At 43.8% G+C, this 20,371-nt stretch overlaps 3 long non-coding RNA genes and 1 pseudogene across 3 annotated transcripts; 3 read left to right on the top strand and 1 right to left on the bottom strand.

Annotated features, from left to right (window-relative positions):
- The window catches only part of LOC131401856 (adhesion G protein-coupled receptor E1-like), a 431,573-nt pseudogene that overhangs the window by 359,245 nt on the left and 51,957 nt on the right, over positions 1-20,371 (bottom strand).
- On the top strand, positions 4,073-5,629 carry LOC131401882 (uncharacterized). The gene is made up of 3 exons (XR_009218078.1): positions 4,073-4,240; positions 4,922-4,993; positions 5,548-5,629. It is a non-coding gene; the product is annotated as an uncharacterized LOC131401882 (long non-coding RNA).
- LOC131401883 (uncharacterized) lies at positions 5,756-8,396 on the top strand. The gene is made up of 3 exons (XR_009218079.1): positions 5,756-5,997; positions 6,946-7,085; positions 8,302-8,396. It is a non-coding gene; the product is annotated as an uncharacterized LOC131401883 (long non-coding RNA).
- On the top strand, positions 11,538-14,706 carry LOC131401886 (uncharacterized). Its single transcript, XR_009218081.1, has 3 exons — positions 11,538-11,813; positions 14,283-14,318; positions 14,583-14,706. It is a non-coding gene; the product is annotated as an uncharacterized LOC131401886 (long non-coding RNA).

Here is a 20,371-nt window from a genome sequence, read left to right as displayed (position 1 = left end):
AGGACATAGGTCTAAGGAAGAGGTTAGGTGTAAATATATGTGAATTTAGACTTCATTTCATGGGAAACTGATATGAACTGGATAATGGATATCCATTTCCTGAACTGTGCATGAGACCAGTTCTTCAGACATTGGTCAAATAGACCTAAGGGTGAGGTTGGCGATATAGGCTGTAAAGTACCATTGAGGCTTACCCAAGGCATGGTCAATGACCTCATCCTTGGGTATCACAGGAATCATGCTGGGCTGTTTTTGCCGATTGCAATACCAGCCCTTTCTGATGTTGTGTTTTGATGGATGCAACACCACTCAGTCAATTGCAAGAAACAGAATGTTTGCCTAGGAAAGAAAAAATCCAATCTCAGGATGGGGTAGTTCCCAAAGCCTTGCTGACCCCCATCCCTGATGAAATCTCTGGCACCTTCAGTGGAAGATGTTGCCCAAACGTATTTTTCACCTTTGTCTTTACCAGGGCACAGCATGCCCAGGTGCAGAGCCCCAGGGCAGGGAGGACCCCAGAGCTCCTTACTGAGAGCAGTGAGCACTTAGGCCTGGACTGGGGGAGTGACAGAAAGAGGGTACCGGAAGCAACTCTGAACCACAGTGACATTGAGGGAAAATCTGAGCCAGTATATATTGCTCTTGAAAATGCCCTAGTTCTGATTAATAACAAATCTTCTTTCCATGGTGTTGAATGGCAGAGCACTTTTAGACACGTGTACCATGCACAGGAGTAAAATTTCCCTGCAGAAGGCTACACTGCAGGTCTCTTTCCATCTCTGCTCCCTCAATCACCACTGACTAGAGGCCTTGCCTCAAACTGTTAAGTCAGCTGAGATGTTCTTTCTGCTTCTTCTGCCCCTCCTTGGGAAATTTCCACATTCCATGTGCCTGATGAGTTATTCGAGCGGCTTTGATTACATAAGGCCCAGTGTCTACAAGGAAGGGAACTTAGTGGTCAGTGGGTTTTCCCCCTTCTATACGTTGACCCAGGATTCAGAAATGCAATGGAAATTTCTTTGTGACTTGTCCAAGCAAAGATGTCACATTTTGCGTGTAAGTTCCTGTGTGTGTGTGAATCCCTCTGACAGTTATGAAAGTTGAATATAAAAACTGTGTTGAGATTCTCCCGTAAACTATGAATCATCGGCTCCTTTCTTTTCCTTCAATAATTATTTGTGGCTTCCTTTCTTTTTCCCTTCTGGAATATTTTCCTTCCAAACAGAAGACAGAAATAAGCATCTTTTATTTTCCCCTGCCTTGGAATAATCTCCATTAGTGATTATTTTCTGAAAGCCTAAAGGATGCAAATTGTAGGGAAAAAACACCAAGATCCTACTGCAGTGATCCACAAGCCACCCTGCTCCTGACCCATATTGTGGGAGGGGAGGGAATCTTTGGGCAAACCATACCTTGGCTAGAAGTTAGTACTAAGAGAAAGTCTCATCATAATGTATAGATTATTCAAAAACGAACTACTTATTGAGATGATATTTATTTTTCTTCAAAATGCATTTACTCAGTATCCTTTATGGTCTAAAATAATTTGGTGTATTCTCTGAAAAAGATGTGTTTTTGTTCCAGTTTTATTGAGATATTATTGACGTTCATCACTGTATAAATTTAACGTGTACTGCATAATGGTTTGACTTATATATTTGGTACAATGATTACCACAATAAATTTAGTTAGCATCTATCATCTCATATAAATATAATAAAACAGAAAAAGCAAAAAAAGAAAAGAATATTTTTTCCTCTTGATGAGAACTCAGGACTTAGTATCTTAACATTCATATGTATCATACAGCGGTGTTAACTATAGTCGTGTTGTACATTTGATCCCTAGTACTGGATCAAAGATCAAGTGTTTAACATATACATACATATATATATATATAAAATGGAATTTTCTAGATCTTTTTATTAATTGCTAGCCTAATGATACTGTGGTCAGAGAATGCATTGTGTATAATTTCAATGTTCAAAGGCTTACTTGATGGCCCAGTGTCTGGTCAAATGTATGTATATTCTTTGGGGTTCATAATATACCAGCGTTATTTACATTTATATGTAAATATCTGTTAAGCTTAAGTCTTCCATAACTTGGCATATTTTTTTTGTCTTTAATTTGACCATTTCTAAGAGGATATGTTAAATCTCCAAATCTGGTTGTTCATATATGTACTTATGCACATGGGTCTATAAATAATAGCTTTTTTTCACTTTGGGGGGATATATATAATGACTGTTAGTACTCGATCTTCTCTTCCTTTCACCACATAGGGTCACCACATATGTCACATATGACATATGGTCACCACCTTTGATATTTCACATGCTTTTTGCTTTCAACTCGGATTTTATCAGATATTAACAAGGATACCCATGCTTTCTTTTGGTTCATATTTAAATGGAATATCATTTCTACCTACTTTAACCTCTTCTGTGTTTTGCTTCAAGTATTGGAAAGCATGTAGTTGGGTCCTGTGGTAGGTGAAATGTGCCCCCAAAGGTGACCAATTCCTAATCCTTCGAATCTGTGAATATGTTACCTCACATAGAAAGGATACTTTGCAAGTGTGAAGAAGTCAAGGATCTTGAGATGAGGAGATAATCCTGAAGTATCTGGATGGGTCCAATATAATCACAAAGGTCCTTACAAGTGAAAGAATAAGTCAAGAAAGTCAGAGTCAGAGAAGGAGTTATGACAATGGAAACAGAGATTGAAGTGATATGAGGCTGTTACCTAGGAATGTGAGCAGCCTCTAGAAGCTAGAAAATGCAAGGAAATGGACTCTTCTCTAGAGCCTCCAGAAGGAATGCATTCCTGCTGACACCTTTATTTTAGCCAGTGAGACTCATTTTAGATTTCTCTCCTCCCAAAGTATAAGATAATAAATTTTGTGTTATTTTAGGCCTCTAAATCTGTGGTAGTTTCTCAGAGTAGCAATAGGAAATGGATACAAATCCTATTTGTAATCCAATCTGAGTGTTTCTGTGTGACTCAGAATTACAGCATCCCAACATTTTGGTTTTTAAAGCTGTATTCACCAATGAAAATAATATTTTAATGTTAGAGCACCAAAAGCCTATGTTCTGCTGTGCAATCTTCTGGAATTGCATGTTGTACCTTGTCAATTAAATTGTTTGAAAATTAACGTTGGACTGAACTTAGATGTGTAAGAGAGGAATCAACCCAAAGATAAGCTGTAAAGCTCACTGCTTATGATGGTTTTCTAATCTGTAAAGAAATAGATGAAAAGCTGCAAGTTTACACTGCTCCTCGGACTCTGAATTGTTTTAGAACTCTTTTAGAAAAACATAGAGTCATAAATTGCTTCTTCCTCTTTATTTTCTCCCTAAGACTATCTCCTTATTTATTATGGTGCAATTTCCCTGCTTCTGGTAGTATGTGTTTCCTAAGTCTGTGAGGCAGGCAGTTTTAGAAAGGTATATTGCAAAAGTTTTGATGATACCATTCTATACTCGACTTGCCCTTCCTTCAAGTTTTTCTTATGCACTTCCCTGTCCTACCTAGTTTCTTTAATGGATTATAAACTTTTGCTTCATCTCACTATACCTGCACATGCCCATGACCAACCTCATGTTGGTGCCACTGTGTGAAATAGTGTTTGACTTGTAAACAAATATGCAAATGGGTTCTTTCCCCTTAAGCATCCTTTGTGCCTCTTCTTTCCACTAATTCATTTTAGGATATTGATCTATCTCTTTTGAGTCTAGAGTTGTAGGGCTTGATCTTCCAAGGCTTTGGGAACATCTTGTGCGTGTGCTCCAGATTCCAAAGTCATGAAGAGACAGCCATTGCTCTGGAATGAACAAGTTGCTTAAGTCAAAATGCCACCCTTTACTCTTTTTTTTCCCCACTTGAGTTATGCCTGAAGTGCATGACTTGATCTTTGTTTTTAATACTATGGCCTTGGTACAGGTTGAACTTCAAAAACTATCGTTATGTCCTGGTCTTTGTTTTTGCCATCGAGGAGATCAACAGGAGCCCCCAGCGGCTCCCCAACCTGTCTCTGGGTTTCCATGTCTACAATTCCTTCAACAGTGATGTCAGCACCTTGGTGAGCACCCTGAGGTGGTTATCGGGATGGGGTCAGATGATCCCTAATTACACCTGCCAGGCACAGAACAAGAATGTGGCTGTCACTGCAGGAACCACACCAGCATTCTCTGCCCACATTGCGACACTGTTGGAGCTCTACAAAATACCACAGGTATGAGCATGGTGGAGGGATGGATCTGGAGGGACTGACGTTTTCCTCCTTGGTGAAATTCTGTGGCCACTCATGTGGAAAAGAAGAAAGTGGTTTTGCATGTCTCCCTAATAGGAAAAAACCTACCACAGATAGTTCTTGAAATGGTGGATTCATTATTTTGGTGTGTGAATCTGAGAGAGGGATGAAGTAGCCAGAGGCTAGCATCACTGTCTAAAGCAGACCACAGGAGCTTCTGGAAGTGTGGTTGCCCAAATTCTCTCAAAGGAGTGGAAGCTAGATATTCTGAAATAATCATACCCTAGTTACTTATCGAATAGTTAATAAAATTTTATATGTAAACATGTACTTAAAACCACTTTACACTCTTCAAATGCTTTACAAATAGTCACAAATTTAATTCTAATATAAGTCAATGAATAGGTAACGTTATTATGGGACTTTTTAGAGATATAGAAACTAAGATGGATAGAGGTTATTTAACCTTCTCAAGTGCGTTAAGCTAGTCACATTAGAGTCAGGATTTGAACCCAGGCAGTCTGGGTTCAAAGCCAAGCTTCCCCTCAATCACTTCTACCATCAGATAATATTGCTTCATACTCACAGTGTTAGCACCAAGAATGTAAGTTTAGCTAGCTGATCATATGAATTTTGTTGAAATTCTGTTTATTTTTCTTCCAGAGAACTCAATATGGAACACTTTTTCTCTTTTGATTCAGACAACCTATGGAGATTTTGATCCTGTACTGAAAGGTAAGGACTAGTTTTCTGCTCTCTATCAGATAGCTCACAAGGACACATCTCTAGTCTTCAGAATGGTCTTATTGTTGACACATTTTGGCTGGACCTGGGTAGGAATCTTAGTATCACTTGATAAAAAAGGTGAGCAATTCCTCTGGGAACTTAGAAGAGAGATGACTATGAACGGTGCCTGCCTGTGACTAAGATACCTGTGAGCAAGAGGACGTACACTTCAAAAGATTGGACATGCATAGCCAGAAGCACAGACTCATCAGCCAACGTGTTTATCATTTATGGTGACACAAGTAGATTAATAAATGTGAGCATTGCAGGAAACCATTATTTAACCACTCAGAAGGTGTGGATCACTACACCACAGTGGGATGCTTCTTTTATTCCACGTCACCACTTTTTCGATACCTACCATGGGAGTCTTTCCTTTGCACACCAGAACTTTGAGATATCTGGATTTAAACACTCTCTATGGACAGTTAGCCCCTCTAAATACCAAGAAGACTTTTTCTTTACCAAATGATGCCTTGAACATTTCAACTGCTCATTTGCAGGAACTGAATGTGGAAATTTTTGGAGTGTCCATTCAATGCCTCCCTGGAGTCTCTGCCAAAGGAAACATTAGACACGACTCTGTCTGGATCCAGCTACTACATCTATGATGCTGTGGATGTGGTGGCATGAGCCCTCCATGAAATACTTCTTATAAAAGCAGAACCGGGGTCCATAATGGATGCAGGCCAGCTCATGTTTTTCCCTTAGCAGGTAAAATTCTCCCTTAAATAGGATTCTCATTATTGTTCTTTTAGGATCCGAGAGTTATTTTATTTGGGTATCGAATTGTGATTGTCACATTGTCACAGATCAGCAGTGACTTGTGCATAATGAATTACTGTTCTTTCTTACAGGTTGCAAGTAAACCTCTAATGATTGTAGGGTCTAATTAGCAACAGTGTCAACTCTTTTAACTAGAAATAATTGATTAAAAACTTTCACTGTGAGAGGTAAGCGTTCAAGAGAAAACAATGACAATTCATCCCAGGGAATTAAAAAATTCAGGGATTTCCAAAATCTAGTTCTGGCCCTATCCCTTGATATCTTAAATGCTTCTGGGGAAAGGACAATTTATTTGAACTTCCTGCATTTTTCTAGAAAGGCTACTGATAGCTAAATAAATATTTCCCCATTGAAATTTAAAATGACTTTTGGAAGCAAGGAGTTTGATCCCCTTTTTACAGATCAGAACCCCAATACTATGAAATATATTTTAATTCCCCAAGTCCTTATCAATTCTATTTAGATGAATTTGTACATGAACCTAGACTTTTATAAATCCAAAACCTATGAATAATGTGTCATGAAACTCTTGCTTTCAGGTATGAGGAAGTGAATGTCATGTTAGATCTAAATACACACATTTGTTGTGAATATATATTTGTTCATGTATATATACAACCATATATATAGTTATGTATTATACAAATATCAGTTGTACATTTATATAGAAATTATATCAATTAATGCGTGAAGATTCTGTACTAGGAGCTTTCATCTCTTCTCTCTCATTTAATAAAATATTTTGTTCAAAGGTAGGAAGAAGCAGGCTGTCTTTGTCTCTTCTTGAGCTCGAGGAAACTCCCTAGCACCCCTAAAGCAAACCTCATTGCTCAAGGTGCAGCTCAGGTTTAGCCCCACAGCACTCCCTGGACGTGGAATCTTCAGGAATGGTTTAAACCTCACCATGTGCTCTCTGAGGGCAGACAAGAATGCCTGCTTCCTTAAGCATGCAGAATAGTAAACACTCCCCAAATTGAACTTATTCAGAGGATGACTAATATAGAGGGGAAAAAATCTAATTGCTGGGCAACTCAGTATCCCCACCAGTTCGAATCTGGGTTTTCTGCCTTCAATTTCCATGCTCATTTCATTTCCCAATTATGTCTCCCTTTTAGCTCCACCCATTCCTAAGAAACACCCAATTTAAAAAAAGCACTGGAGCTCACGTGTCACTGGATGAGAAAAGAAACTCTGTGTCACAGCATGTAATTCTGAACTATATGATTTTCCTAAAGGTCTTGGACTTCAGGTGAAAGTAAGGGAGTTTGTTCCCCAGGAACCACGTGGTCAAGGTTTCATCACACATGAGGAGCTGATAGACTGGGCCATGCGATTCAAAAAGGTTGCAGACAAGTCAATCTTGGATTAATCATCTACATCACAAGATAGAGAGCATATATGAAAATAATGGTGAAATCATTTAACTCATAACAAAATTCTCATTTGTTGATATAATTTTTCTTACTGTCCAAGAGATATTGAAAGGACACTTGTAATTAAAGAGATATTCCGGAATTTTGAAATGCTTTATACATTACAGCAGGACAGTGAGGCTACCAATTTAATAGGATGAGCTGATAAAAAATTGATTGAATTCCCATTTAAGCTGAAAAAGTGTCAATCTCACGTGCTTGCAAATTTATTGCTCTGCATGCATTGTGCCCTGAAGATATAACAGATGCTGATGACCTAGACTTTTGATGATTTAAAGATACAATTCAAATTGTCTTTTGCCATACGCTTTTCTTCCAGAAAACAAATTTTATTCTCTTTAACGAAAATCAAAAGAATTGACATTGAGGGGTTTTTTTAATATTTCAATATTTTATTAATTTTCCTTATATTTCCATCTCTTCATCCCAACTTTATACATTCTTGTAGAAAAATTCACCATCAGAAAAAAAGATTCTTTTGGCTCCCAAGGAACTGCATTCTTCCTCTTCTTCAGATTTCCCTTTAGAACTCAGTCTTGTAAGCCATCCCTCAAGATGCTATATTATATCATTCAAGCCTGTCCCTGTGTCTTTGGTGTATAATCTACCTGACATTAAATACATTACTAAATTAATTCAATAATTACAATTTGTACTAATCAAACAATTCTCATATAAATGCATTGTATGAATTAAAATATTATTTTTTATTAAGGTAAAATCTGCTTATAGTTCAAAAAAGTAATCCTGGAATACCATATTCAGAATCACATTTGTTATTGCCAGATGCCCCATTCCATAAAACAAACAAGTGTTGGGAACTCTTTTCTGCAGATTGACCTTGATTTTATTTTGCTTTCCCTGGGTGCATCAATCATGTCAAATCTTATAGGTGATCTCTAAGATAAGTTTTGAGGTAATTTAAACAATATTATCAATTATTCAATATTATTAAATAAAAAAATATTATCCAATTATATAGTATTGTTCAGTATCATCAATAATTCTCTTCTTTCAAACTCCCCACTCTGGGTGTAGGACGTTCTGTCAGCCAGGATTCAGGAACATCCCTCAGGAAGAGAGAGCTACCTGCTGCTTTGTCTGTGTATTGTGCCCCGAGAGAGAAATATGTAATCAGAGAGATATGAACTGGCAAAATTACACAATCACTTTCTCTCACCTCTTCTTTGTCTCCAAATAAAATGTAAAGGATCTGAGAGTAACCAATAGCATCACATTTCTTCATTATTTTCTATTATTTCATTCACTCATTCAATACATTCATTTAGGAAATCAATACATCGTTTCCATGTTGGGAGTTACCTTGATCTGGCTTCCTTATACTCACATTGTTAGGTTCTGCTGAAGCAGCTCTTCTCAAGGGAATACAACCCTTAAACCACATGATGTGTTAGGCAAACACTTAGATATTCCGTAGCACCATATACTCATCTTGATCACAGAATAACACACATGGAATTATGATGGAAGTAAGTGTGGGTGTCTTTAGCACATGCCTCCTATTCATATCTTTACACCCAAGGTGGCGAGCACTATGTCTTACACATAGTAGGTGTGCAAAAAACCAGAACTAAAGATTCAATAAATGAATGGACATATTATATTATTATTACTCTAGTAGAAGACATAAACAATGAACTGAGCATGCAAACTTGATAAGATAAAGGCTCTGCTTTCCAAGAAATCATAGTGAGGTACATGTGAAAAAGAATAGCAGGGCAATTTGAAAAGTGCCAAAATAAAGGTAGTTAGAGGTTAGCAGAGTCAACAAGAGTAGATAGTGTTACTTGGATAAATCAGATAATTCTTCATGGAAAGCTTATGTTTGAGTTGAGCTTTTAAAAATATGGGGGGATTTTTCAGTTAAAGATGAAGAGGGCCTCTTGGCAATAGATGTTTGAGCAACAAAAGTTATGCAAGATTAATAAGTTCTGGAGACCTACCATCCAACATGGGCCGATAGTTCACAATACTGTACTGTAGACTTAAAAATTTACTAGGAGGGTAGATTTATGTTAAGTATTCCTACCTCAAAAGAAAAAAAGTATTTTAAAAAAGAAAGTTAAATAGGGGCCGGCCCGGTGGCGCAAGCAGTTAAGTGCGCCCGTTCCGCTGCGGCGGCCCGGGGTTCGCTGGTTCGGATCCCGGGCGCACACCGACGCACTGCTTGGTAAGCCATGCTGTGGCGGCGTCCCATATAAAATGGAGGAAGATGGGCACCGATGTTAGCCCAGGGCCGTCTTCCTCAGCGGAAAAAAAAAAAAAAAAAAAGAGGAAGATTGGCGGATGTTAGCTCAGGGCCGATCTCCTCACAAAAAAAAAAAAAAAAAAAAAGAAAGTTAAATAAAAAAATTAAAGAGGACAGCAGGAAACATTTGGGGGTGATGAATAGGTTAAGGACTTGAGTAGTGATGGTTTCACGGGTGTATATTATCTCCGAACACATTAAGTTGTATACATTAAATATGTACAGCTTTTTGTATGTCAGTCATACCTCAATAAAGTTTTTTTTAAATGTTTTCATGTGGCATATTCAGACATTCAGAATATGACTAATATGACTGGAATGAGATGATAAAAGACTGATCATGGATGATGATGGAATAGGTAAATAATGAAAAAAAATCCCATCATATTTAAAGTACAATATTCCAGTCTTACCAAACAAAACAGCAAACAATTCATATATACTTATTACCAAAGTTGTCTCTACATTGCTAAATGTTCTGTCCAGTAAGATAATTCATGAAATAACATATTACAGAAATAATAATGGGCTGGAGGAGAGAGCATGTTTACAAATTATGTTTGTTGTTAGAATGCATCTGGCTATAAATTAAAAAGAAAAAAGTCTAAAAGTGTCTTTTAAAAAATATTTATTATATCCCATAAAAAAGACCAGAGTAATTTACTACGATGATTCTTTTTGCCAGAAAAAATAAAAGCACAATTGTTGCATTATAAAGATGGAGAAGGAAATAGGTTTCATTCCATTTGTTATTTACTTGATGAATGTTGTCATAGATATCACTTTTTACGAAAAAATAGTGAAAGAATTAAAAAAAAGGCCAGAGATAGAATGACTCCAGGTTTAGGGAAAGGAATGAAGAAAAGCTATTCAACATCCAGCTACCTGTACAGTCTAGGGGTGCACGGAAAGCATCGCCTCCAGCCCCGCCCCTGGAGCTGATTTCCTCCCACTGTGAAGTCGGCCAGACTTATTCCAGCCCCACCCCCGCCTCTTCCCGCCCCTGGAACTGGTCTCCGCGGACAACCTCCTGGCCTGGTTCCGCCCGCAGCCTGGTCCCGGCTCATTGCCCCGCCCGCACCCTTGTCCCCCCCACCCCCGGGCCTGGTGTCACTCACACCCTTGTGCCCGCCCACAGCCCGCCCCTAGAACTGGTTCCCGCCCCTAGATTTCGTCCCTGTCCCTGGTGCTGACCCAGCCCGCGTCCCAGCTTCGCACTCACTCTAGACACTGGAGACCTCCCCCGAGGCTGGGGTGCGCGGCCCCGCCCCGCCCGCCGCCTCAACCCGGAGCCCCCAAACGTCCGTCCTCCCCGAACGCCCGCCCGAGACCGGAAGCGGAAGCGCGGGCGGCGCGGTGGATGGAGCGGGAGGTCTGCGCGGTGTGTCTGGTCTTCTCGGCGCGGACGGGATTCCCATGGACCTTCGGCCTCAGGGGCGCAGCTCGGTGAGCAGCGGGCGGTCCCGGCTCCGGTCGCGGTCGAGGGAGGGGCCTGGGCCGCGGGCAGCCCTGTCAGGGCCCGGCGTCCCCGCGTCCCCCCGGAGCCCCGTTTCCCCCGGGCTGTTCGCTCAGGGCGCCCGAGGCTGCTGTTCCTCCCGGCTCCGGGCGCCGCCGGCCCCTCCTCAGAGTCCCCGTCACCGTCCTCCTGTGATTTTGTCCCCAGGGGGCTTATCCGCGTCTGGAGGCGGTGTTTGGGTTGTTACTAATGGGGGCGCTCCTGGCATCTAGGGGGGGAGGCAGGGATGCTGCTCAGCGTCCTCCAGGGCCCAGGACGGCCCGACAGAGAATCATCCGGCCCCAGATGTCAATGGTGCGGAGGTTGGGAGACCTGCTCCAGGGCCTGAAAATCTCCCGAGCCCTGAATGAAGTGTGGGAATTGTTTACCAGTCAGCGAGCCACTTACAGGGGCCATAAATGACAAGCTTGTTTAAAGGGTCCGGAGTCACCAAAAAGTCTCTGTCCAGCCAAGTGAGTTGAGCGAGTCAAGTGCACACAGCGCGGAGCTGCTTCTCCCATCTTGGGGAGCAGGTGGCTGGACAGGAATCGGGAAAATCCAGTCTCAGCCAACAGTTACAGTTAAATAAGTAAATACGAAAAAGAAAAGTAAGTGGGGTGGGCTTTCCTTCCATCACCTGTATTACTCCCTGTAAAAGGCCTCAAAAGCAATCTTTGCTTTTTTTTTCCGTTAGAAAAGAAAAGTGTCTGTGGGGCTCAAGTTTGAGTTGAAACCAGGCTCAGGGTCCACCTGTCCTCGCTGATCCGTGGATTTCTGTGTGACCAGGTGAGTACCCTGTGGACCTGGTACCAACAGGTTCCGGCAGCCTCCGCTGTGCAGAAGACCTGCCAGTGGGCTTTCCTGGGCTCAGGTTGTCACCACATGGACACTGAGAGTGAGGGTATCATGAGAAAAATTATTGATGTTTGATGGATTATATTCAAGGGAAAGATGGTAAGGTGTGTGAGGCTCTGTGTGTGTAAATAATTCAGAAAATAGTTATTTGCAAAGAAGAACACATTAAACAAATATATGTAAATAAGTGTAAATATGTGTAACATAGACTTACCTGCATTCCGAATTCTCAAAAGTCAGGATTCCATATATAAATATAAATATATAAATGTTTTACGTGTATATGTAGTATTACAAAACATCTCATTAAATATTAGCAGGGATGCTCAGCAACATTCCTCAGGCCTATTCAATTTGACTTCTAAAGACCTATAAATGCTCCACAAAAATTCAAAATCTTACAGACACCTGGAGAAAAATATGATTTGAACTTCTTTATGTTAGTAACAGAAATGTAAAGTTAAATTGACCAGCAGCCGGATTTATTTTCAGCATATTGTTGTTGTTTATGAGATTTCAAATCATTTGGAGGAATATTAAGCAACACTTTTTAGATAGAAGGGTAGGGCACTAGTCTCCAAAAAGATTGTCCTCTCCACCTCACATTCTAAAGGGAATTAACTTTGCTTCTTGAGTCCTTTCTGAAATAACAGTCTGGTGATTCACGTTGAAGACAATCTTGTTAAGTAATTTTATATATAATTGTTGGCCTCTCCTAATTGTGTGTGTATGTCTGTGTGCCTTTTTCATTCTAGCATTCCTGGGACGTTCTTGAGGGAATGTGTGCTTGTCATGCAGTAGATATTCTTTGAGTGCACAATTTATGGTGACCCACCATCCTCATTTATTCAGAACAGAGGGGTTTTCCAGGACACAGGACATTTAGCGTTCAAACCAGGATGGTTCCTCATCTGATGAGCCAGGCTCTGGGCCAGATGCGTGGGGACCTGGAGAACCAAACAGACCTTGTCCCACCTCCATGGGATTTACATTCTGTTAGGGAATTTGGATTTTAGACAGTTAATGATGAGAGTGATGTGGGAGTTTGGCACAAGGGGACTCAACCTGAGGGGGCAGGGAAGCCCTCTTGAGAAGGACTGATATTTAGCTTGAGAGCTAGAGTTGGGACTGGATTTAGGTGGTTGGAGGGTTAGACTGGAGTGAGGGTGTGGGAGTGTGTTCAAGAGAGCGTTTCAGGCAGAGGGACCCGCATGAGGACACCCCTGAAGCAGAGAGCCTGGTGTGTCCATGACCTGAAAGAGGGATGGCTGAGCCGAGTCAACACAGGGGGAGGGGTGTGAGCCAGACCAGCGAGGGGAACAGGCTGGACCAGGTCAGGCGTGACTTTGGACTCTGTTCTAAGACCAGTGGGAAGACAGTGGAGAGGTGCGAGCAGATGGGTGATGTGATTGGCGTTTGGTCTAAGCATGTGGGTTAAAATGGACTTCATGGTTAAGAATGTAGACTTAAGAGGCAGATAGGAGGTGTTGGGAAGAAGGTTACGAATAAGGTGATTGTTCCCTAGGCCTGGGTGATGGCTGTGGAGTAGGAAAGAAGTAGAAAGAAAAGACCTTGGAGTGTAGAACCGCGAGAAGGTAACGGTACTTTCTTGCCTGGATGTGTCAGATGGCACAGGGTAGTGACTGTGCTCCTCGCTGCTGTCCGTGCAGACCTGCAGGCGCCCCCTCACCCAGGTCTGTGTGTTCACCCCACTTAGCCACTCACAGGCCTCCCTCCACATCTTAAAGGAAGTCAGGCCTTACTTGTGAGGGGGTTGTCTCAGACGGGAGACACCGAGGAGAGCCCCTCCAGGCATCAGAGCAGCCCCTTCAGCCTCTCCCTCAGGCTGCTACCCCTCCACTCTCTCGCTTTCCACCCTCAGAAGGACCCCTGCTCAATATTCCACGTCCCCATGTTCTTCCTCCCTCAGGCTTGAGAAGGGTGGGCAGCCAGTGGGGTGGACATCATCTGTACCTTCCACTCTGACCCCCGCAGGTCCTGGGCTGGACAGAGAGCAACTCTACTGGGAGCTGAGCCATGAGAGCCAGGGCGTCCCCCACCTGGGCTCCTTCATCCTGGATGGGGACAGCCTCTATGTCAGTGTTGAGGGGCTGGGCTACAGCCGTGCTCTCTGTCCCTATCATAGTTCTGTGTTGCCTCCATTGCTCTAAAGTGAGCTGTGATCCATCTCTGTCTCCTTCTGGTCAGGGTGCAGTCTTCTGGGGTGATGACTGGGGCCAGCCACCTTCCATCTCGTTTCATCCCCCCTGAACACCCCTCCACTCTTCCCCTCTGCTTTTCCCTAAGCTTTTCCCACAAAGCTCCCTACATCCTCCCTCTCCCTTAATCCTTTATGTTCACCCCAACTCTTGCTCAGCTCCTCTCACCTTCTCTCCACAGCTGACACCTATGGAGCTGTGGCCCTGACTACTACCAGTCAGTATTCCTGGCCCTCATCTCCTGGGTTCCATCCCCATTTGGGGTTGGGGAGCAGTGGTTCTCCTGCACCCACTGTCCTTGGTGAGAGAAGGACCTGGAAGGGCCCTAACTCATCCCTTCTCTCTCTCCCGTGTTCTGGTGGAGAGTCCCAGCCCAGTGTGAGAAAGCCTTAGACACAGACGTGTTCTCCACCACATTCTGACCCCACGTGGTTTTCACTTTAATTCTCCTAAAGCCTCGCCCTTGGTCCTCCTTTTCCAGGTATCCCGTATGTCTGTCCAGTGTTCTGCCCGTCCATCTGTCTCTCCTCTGTGTTCAGTCTCTCTTGTTCACCTATCTCACTCTCTTGGGCTCCTCTCATCCACAGGCTTGCTCATCCCTCTACTCACACACTCACCCCTCCCCTCACTCTCATTTATGCTTCACCTGTGAATGGTGGTCCTGGGAAAGCCTCTGCTGGAGCCCGGGTGAGCCTGGGGGCTCCTCCCACTCTGTCCCTCCCTGAGACAGCCCTCGAGGCCAGCTCCCGAGCCGGCCACCACGTCCCTGCATACTTGATCATCAACTGTGCCACCAGAAGCCACCACAAGTGTCTGGGGGCCCCTTTTCCTTCCCAAGAGAAGCTCTCCAGCCCCACACCTCCACCAGCCAGTTGTGATCCAGGAGCTGGGCAGCCACAGTGTGAGATTCTGGTTTTGAGGAAATGGTGCTGATCACAAAGATTATACCAATGATTCAGTCTGAGGCCAGCCCTCAGAGAGCCCCTAGCCTCGTGAAATTAACACACCAATATAACACTGTGTGGGAGGTTTCGGGAAGAGGCACCTGGCATAGTTTGCAGGGGAAGAGCTTGCTAGAGAAAGTTGCACCTGAATAGAGTCTTTAAGAATGAGCAGGAGAGACCCAGGCAGGTAGAGGATGAAGAGTTTTTCTGGCAGAGAGGATTCCATGAGCAAAGGCTCCAGCCAGAAACAACATGGCATATGGGGAGAATTGAAACGAATTTGGGTTGCGTGAAGCATAAAGTTTAACCCGCAGTACATGGATAAAATGAGACTGAAAGGTCAGCAGGAGCCAGATTGAGTAGAGCCTTGAGTGCCAGGTCAAGAAGGTTGAACTAACACTGAAGGCCATAGGGAGCCATGGGTGGTACTAGAGCAGTGGTGGCCCTAGTGAGGTATTAATTTCAGAAAGATTCTTCTAGTGGTCCATGTAGAACATCATTTAGACAGAGCATCCAGTGAGCCTGCTGGGGTGTTGGTCCGGGTGAAGGAAGTTAAGACCTAAGCTGGGACAGGGATGGAGAGAGGGAGTGTGTGTGAGGACCAGTGTGCAACTGGAATTGGTGTTACTGGGAGGGAGGAGGAGCTGAGCAGATATGCTGGTTCTGACTTGGGTGACCACACGGGTGGGTGGTGGTGCCCCTGGGAGAGAAGACGACAGATGATAATGAGTGCAGGACTCTGGTCTGGTCTCAGGCCAGCTCTCAGTGATGGCCATCGCTCTCCCTCTCGTCTTGCAGCTCTGGGGTGCAACCTGAAGACCCTCACAGTCACCTTCCCCATCTCCACCCTCCAGTATTCATCAGACAGGAGCAACGGCTCAGCCACGTTCCACTCCACTGAGAGGGTCCTGCAGAGCCTGGGGAGACCCTGGTCCCAGCAGCTCCTGGTGGGTTAAATCCCACCCAGCCCCTCCCCCAATCCTTGTCCCTCCTGCTCCTCCTCCTCCTCCTTCCTCCCCAGCTGGATTCTTGTTCAAGAAGAACAGCCTGGGCCTCTTCTCCTTGAGTTGCAGACTGGTCTCCCTCAGGTGAGACCCTCCCCTGAGTATTTGCCCCTAATGACCACTTTTGTTACCACCCCTCTCTCAGTCTCCCCTCTGACCTCCCATTTCCTCCTTCCTGTTCTGGCCCCCACCCCAGAGGTTTCAGGACCTCTCTCTAGATTCCCCATGTACCTCTCTCCCCAGTCTCCCCAGGCCTGTGAAGGATGGGGGAGCCACCTGAGTGGACGCTGTCTGCACCCACCACCGTGACCCCGTGGGCCACCATGCCTCTGTGCTGGGAGCTGACAGTCTCCACGTGTCTGCTCTTCCTCTCAGTGGCTCCAGGCTCTGCACCCTGGAGTTTATGCATGCAGAGAGAACACCAGCTGCATTTCCGCAGCATCAGCTGGAACCACAGCAACCCGGAGCCCACATCCTCGGAGTACACCGCCCTGCTGAGGGTCACCCAGGACCAGGTGGGGTCTCCCCTGTCCCGTCTCTCCTTGCCCTGAAGGCACCCTCATTCCTCTGCCTGACTTACATCTGTTACCTGGTTGTTTCAATCCTTCACATTCCCTGCGTGTCTGGGTTCTCTCAGTTTCCAGAGGTGATGTCCTAGCTGCCTTCCCCATTTCTCACGTGGGTAAACTGAAGCTCAGAAAGGGGAGTATTGTGTCTAAGGTCACACAATGAGTTAGGGGCAGAGCCAGGATTTGAAGTCAGGTCTCCCTTGCCCCAAAGTCTGTGATCTTTCACTGGCTCCAGTGGGGCCTCGCATCCCCAGGAGACCTCCATCTCTCCCACTCTCTCTCGCATTTGTTCTAGGTCACCAAGCTCTACAGACGCAGCCAGCTGTGAGACATATTCCACTCCTGCCTGGTCACCGACTTGTTGTAGGTTGAGGAGATTGGAAGCATTGGCTGAGCTGGTGACTGATGGCTCTGAGCTCCCGTGACACATCCTTGATCTGGAAGTCACTGACATGGTGCCCATTCTCCCCCACATCCCTATCAGCTAATCTTACCATCTCCTTCCATAGGTTTTTCGGGGGTTGAGAAAAGCATTAACATTTGGGGCCACCAACCTCCAGCATCATCCTCCTCCTCCTCTTCTGGAGACTTTCAACAAATATCAGCAGTCTAACTGTGCTCTCCACTAGTGGAGCCGCTAACCACATGGGGCAATTGAAATTTTTTATACACCTGGTGGGATACGATTCACATATTGTGTGTGTGTGGGGGCTGTATTTTTTAGGTTTTTCTATATACAATATCTTCTCCTCTGCAAAACAAATAGTTTTACCTCTTCTGTTCCAATCTGGGTTTCTTTTATTCCTTTTTCTTGCCTAATTGCCCTCATTAGAAACTCTAGTACCTGTGATTAACATATCAGATGAGGGAAGACATCATGGTCTTGTCCCTGGTCTTAGGGGGAAATTTTTAGTCTTTCAGCATTGAATATGGTGTTAGCTGTGGGTTTTTCATTGAAGCTATTTATAGGTTGGGAAAGTTTTTTATATTCCTAATTTGTTGAGTGTTTTCTTTTTTAGACATGAAGGGCGTTGTATTTTGTGAAATTCTTTTCTATGTATATGGTCGAGATTATGTGGTATTGGCCGTTATTCTATTAATATGGTGTATTACATAATTAGTTTTCAGATATTAAGCCACCGCTCCAACTAGAGGTGAGAGATTCAGACGTTTTCAAGTCTTTTCTGGGCGTGCCACATCCCTGAGCCCTTGTGGCCTTCCAGATGCCTACAAATACACTGGAGCTTTTCAAAGCCCCCTGTGGAGATCTCATTCCCCCAATTTTTCTTCTAAGTTGTCGGCTCACCTCTTGCCTGCCTCTCCTGGTGTCACTCCCTCAGGCAACTACAATAGAAAACAATTAGCGCTGATTGTTTTTAGCTAGTGCCTTGTGGACAGACTTTCCACCTTGGGAAAGCTCTGAGTCTAGTAACGACAAGCCCTGAACATGGGGCGTTTTCGGGGAGCTGCCAGGCAGGTCAGCTAGTTGCAGTTGGGTGGGGAGGGGTCTTTTCAGAGCTCCACACCCATTATGGCTGCTGTGCTGCGGGTTGTCTCAGCCACCATGGTTCTGAGACTGACGGTTTTCACAGTTATGGAGGATGTTGTGAGAGCAGGATGGGAATAGTGCAAGTTATAGTGCCACAAAGTTTCCTCCCTTTATCAAGATTCCACTGTGTGTCTTCACTAAACCCTCCTCAGATTCTTACAAGCCTTTGATTAATTTCTAGACTTCTGAAAAGATGATTTCGACCATTTTTACCAGTGTTCTCATTGTTTTTATGCATTTGCAGAAGTCCTTACTCCAAAGTTTGAAAAATGTTCTCCCTGTAGTTATTTATTTATAAATTAATTACTTGAAATGAAATTACATGAGAAATTCAGTTCCTCACTCACACACACTAGCCACATTTTAAGTGCTCGATAACAACATGGGGCTAATAATGAGTGTATTTGGTAATGCAGACAAATGTTTACATTATTGCAGAAAGTTCTCTTGGACAGGACCCAGAAGCAGGGAATCTAGAATCAGGGTAGAATTCCAGACACCCTTGATCATCCTTTGGGTCCTTCCAGGTCTGTCCCCCACAGTAACCACACTGGAGTGGACTCACTGTGTACCTTGCCGCCTTGGCACAGAGACTGGACAGAGTTGCCATCTATGAGGAATTCCTGTGGCTGACCCAGAATGGTACCCAGCTGCAGAACTTGACCCTGGACAGGAAGAGTGTCCTTGGGGATGGTAAGGCTCCCTGGTCATTGGGAAAGGAAGTGAGGCCATTCTGGGGACTCTGGAGGCCTAGGGCTGAGAGAGCATTGAACTTTCTCAGGCTGGCAGGAGGTGGCATAGTCCCCCAGTCTTTCCCCACCGTTGAGAGAGAGAAAAGGACACCAGTGTAGTATGGGAGGCCCTCACCTTCTCCGAGACAGCTCTGTGACCTCAAGCTAGTCACCTCCCCTCTCTGGACTTTTGTTTCCTTATCTCTGCACTGAGAGCCACTGGGCCAGATGGTCAGTGAGGGCCTCCAGCTGTGTGTGAAGCAGACTTACAGGTTTGGGGGTGGTTGTGGTTCCTGGTCCACAGGCTATAGTTTGCCAAGTCCCGCTCTAGATGAGCACCAATGTGCTAGAACTTTCTGCAGTGGTGGAATGCTCTATCTGTGCTGTCCAGTGCATAGCCGCATGTGGCTGTTGAGTGCTTGAAGGATGGTATTGTGACTGGTCTTTATTGTTACTGATTTTTAATGTTACTGAGGTTAGAATTTTTATTTTGTTTAACTAAAATTAATTTTAATTCAAAAAGAGACTTGTTGCTGCTCCATATCAGACAGCACTCCTCTAAGAGGTTGTCTGGGTAGAGGTACAAGTAGGGGGACCTGCACCCTTCCCCCCATGCCCATTGGGTGCTGCGTTTCCTACCCTCCTGGAGTTTATGTTGTAGCTGGCAATAACAAGAATAGAGAATTGAAAATTATCAATTATTTGATGTGAACAAACTCATACTTGCAGGTGGAAATCAGAGAAGACTTCCTGCAGGATATTACATTGTAGGTTAATCCTAGAAAATGAATATTAAGCAAATAGATAAAGGAGAAGGGGATGAATGTGTTTCTAGGCAAGGAAGAACACTTTTGAGTGGGAATTTACAAATTTAGAGAGATCCCATAGGCTTGCCAACTGTGATGACACATTCTCCCCCAAGCCGTCCTAAGAAAGTCCATCTCAAATTCAGTCCTCTGTGCCCAGAGGTATGAATTTGGTTTAATTTATTAAACTTTTGTTCTGTGATAATGGTCTTGGATTTTGTAGCAAAGTGTGCTCACTTTTTAGAGATGGAAACTAAAATGGTGTGAAACATGATGATGTCTACTTGACTTTAATATTTCATTGAAAACATGGGATGAATCAAGGGTGGCAAGTGTTAATAATTTATACATTGATGAAATATTGTTTTAATTGAATGGAATATACATGGTTAAATTAGATGATGGATGTTTTTGAGACTCTCCCTTTATTTTTCTGTGTCTAAAAAGTTTTATTAAAAAGAGTGAAACACACTCACATGCATTCTCCATTTCATTCACTTCCAGAATATTCTCCCAACAGAGATGACACCTTGACTGAGAAGCCTGGTAAACCTGCAGGAAGCCCCAGCCCACGGTAGGGGGCGAGTATCTTGATGCTGTGCCTCATCGAAGAGAACCATGCGCACAGGGTCTTGGATGATGAGGAAAGTTGGCCAACCCTTGTCAA

This window comes from Diceros bicornis, assembly GCF_020826845.1.
Source record: "Diceros bicornis minor isolate mBicDic1 chromosome 21 unlocalized genomic scaffold, mDicBic1.mat.cur SUPER_21_unloc_1, whole genome shotgun sequence".
Classification (NCBI taxonomy): Eukaryota; Metazoa; Chordata; class Mammalia; order Perissodactyla; family Rhinocerotidae; genus Diceros; species Diceros bicornis.
Note: the sequence above shows the minus strand (reverse complement) of the source record. Positions and strands in the feature narration are given on the sequence as shown.